This window comes from Ovis canadensis, chromosome 1 (genome assembly GCF_042477335.2).
Source record: "Ovis canadensis isolate MfBH-ARS-UI-01 breed Bighorn chromosome 1, ARS-UI_OviCan_v2, whole genome shotgun sequence".
NCBI classification, from domain to species: Eukaryota; Metazoa; Chordata; class Mammalia; order Artiodactyla; family Bovidae; genus Ovis; species Ovis canadensis.
Genome location: NC_091245.1, coordinates 166,687,511 through 166,690,397, shown reverse-complemented (window position 1 = coordinate 166,690,397; position 2,887 = coordinate 166,687,511). Strand labels below are relative to the sequence as shown.

General features: G+C 43.2%; 1 pseudogene; it reads right to left on the bottom strand.

The window, feature by feature from the left end:
• Positions 1-1,288: 1,288 nt before the first annotated feature.
• Positions 1,289-2,401, bottom strand: LOC138430737 (hsc70-interacting protein pseudogene; annotated as a pseudogene).
• Positions 2,402-2,887: the final 486 nt, after the last annotated feature.

Sequence of the window (2,887 nt, the reverse complement as noted above, 5' to 3'; positions counted from 1 at the left end):
TGCAGTCCATGCGGTCGCAAAGAGATGGATACAACTGAGTTACTGAACTGAACTGATGTGGAAATATGAAATGTTTATTTTAGATATCAGATAAGAGCAGAACTAAGTATTACAATTTTACTGCAGCATTTTAAAAACCAGCCCTTCACCACAGTGTAAGATATAAATGCAGGTGCACAAGGGTACATGTGACATAAAATGTAGTAGATTGGTTGCCGCTATAGACTAAAGTCTATAGTCACAGACTGAAAGTAGAGAGTTAAGTTATTTAGGGGGAATGTTTTGTACCCTGAGCCCAGGAGACAGCATCTCAGCAGCTCTGATAAAACAGCTCTAAAGAGGCTGGTGAAGTCAGGCTGTATACAAGTTTGCAAAAGAGAGAATAGGCAGTCTGAACATCAAAGATCAGATATCAAGTTAAGGAATTTAGCATTCTACAGTATGGGAAGGTGTAAGCCTCTGGGATCACTAAATTTGTTCCTTTTGTATGCACCTCAGATATCTGGGACCAATCCTCTTTCCTTGTTGACCTTGCTTCTTGCATTCTCACAGTTCCTCAGTGATCACCATGCTGGGCAGGGGATGGCAGCATCTGCTGGATCACAGTTTGGGGAGCCCTCATTCACATTTGGAGGCCAGAAATCAATCACTGATGGCTGTGACATTTCTTGTTGGTTAACATGGCAGAAGACATTTTCATTTCACACTGCCCTGCCAAATACTTCGAAGCCCTACCCAGGTCCTACTGCAAGACTGGTGGTCCCAAGAGTTTTACAGAAACAAATCATTAAAAATAATAATAACAACGCAATTAAAAAGACAAATCAAAATGCCTCAGTGGCTACATGTCCAACTCAAACTTTATTTAAATGTTATACTTTCCTCCCACTAATAAAGCTTTATTTCACTCAAACTTGAACAATGAATATTCCATACTGAAGTATCTTTGTTGCCTAATTAATTCAAAGGAAAAAAACCAAAATGACTAGTAAGGAAAAATGTAGGGTTTAACACACCTTTTAATTTGTTTTAAATATTTAAGGTTTTTAAATTGCTTGAAGTTTTTAATCTCAGGTAGGAAAACATTATCTGAATTGAATACCTAATGGCAAACCACTGTAAAATGTTTTCAGCTGCATCTGGGGCAGAGGGCCTAGTGATTATCTTCAAAGCTCCCCAACTTTCTTCATGAGAAGGTCAGAAGTACACTGGTTTGTTTTATTGCACCATCCACTAAGTGATCTAAGTTGCTTTTCCTCTGGCAGGGACTTTATTTGTCAGAATGGCACTATGCTTGACCTCCAAATTTGGCCCACAATGTACTGATGAGCTTCATAACCTTTGAGTTACCCTGATATTTTTACATATTTGCAGGGTTCTGGGCTACATCCTGGAAGGCCACCATAACTTCTGGGTCCTGCATGGCTGCAAGGACCTCTGGGTCACTAAAAATTTCTTTCATCCAGGCATTCATGGCATTCCAGGCATGCCCCCCTCCCATTCCATGCATTCCTCCAGGAAAATTACCAGGAATTCCCCCAGGAGAGCCACCTGGAAAAGAACCGTACTGAGCTCCTGATTGTCCCCTGGCTTCTTCCTCCATCTGGGCTCTCTCATGTTCTTCCCAAGCCTTCTTAACCCTTTCTGTTCTTTTTTTGATCTCTCACTCTTTGGGCTTTTTGCTCATACTTTCTCCAGTATCAGCAGTTTTCTGGGCCTTTGGGTGAACTTCCATCAGCATTGTACTAGCATCTTCATAATCCAGCTTACAGGAAGAGGCAAGATCACTGGCAGCTTCTTTCTGATGGCCCAGAAGTCTGTGTGCTTTCCCTTGCTACCTGTATAGCTGAGCTGCATCCAGATTTATTTCAATAACTCTTCCACAGGCTTGGATGGCAGCATTTCCCTTCTGCAGTTTGATGAAGACACTGGTTCTCTTGGCGTACAGAATGGCCACACAAGGGGTTAGCTTGATGGCATCTTTGAACAACTCGTTGGCATTCTGTAGCTCACCACCATTTAGGGCATCAGTGGCATCCACTTATTTTTTTTAGTCATTTGCCTGATCCATCATCTCCTTAGTTATTGCTATATTTTTATCTCCCATTTCTTGAGGGGCATTATGGTCTGGTTCAATCACACCTTCATTATCAAATTCTAGATCACTTTTCTCAGTTGATGGTTTGTCTGTCTTTATGTTTTCCTTCACCTTCTTGCTATCTGCTTTTGCTTCCTAAGTGTTTAATTCTGATTTAGTTTTATGAGAAACAGGTGGCATTTTAGCCCCCATACTCTCCACCCACTCCCTCAGGAAGCTCATTTCGTCTGTGTTCAGAACACTCCAGTCCTGCTCACACATTTACAGGAAGGCTCCAAGCTCTCTCATTTTGTGGGGGTCCATGGTCCAGGAGGCAGTGGGAGGTGGTGGGCCTAAGCTGCTGGCCAGATGCCAGGCCTGGGCACTACTTCAGCGTGACCACGTAAAGGGGAAGGATGCCCCGAGGCTGAGCAAACTAGAACCTCCCTGGCCACTGGCTCTGCCCACCCAGCTACCCTGGGTTCTTCTCCTGCTCATTCCTACTTTCTCTACCTCTGCCCTGCATGCTGGTTAAAACCTTCTGGAAGTGTGGCTGTTCATGCCGTTGCCCACCTCTCCACGCATGCATTCTTATATTAACTCAAAACCTGTGCTCTAGAGGGATCAACCATCCAGTGTTTTCAAGAAGGTGGGAACTGTTAGCCCCTGAAGAAGATTATTTAGAATAGAATATTCTCTTGAGTGTGGCCATTAAGTGGAACATAATACCATGAAGCCAAAAGGCCTTCTGGCCAGAGCAGCAGTCACAGCTCTGGGTGAGGAAGAATCATCTTGACATCAGATATTCTT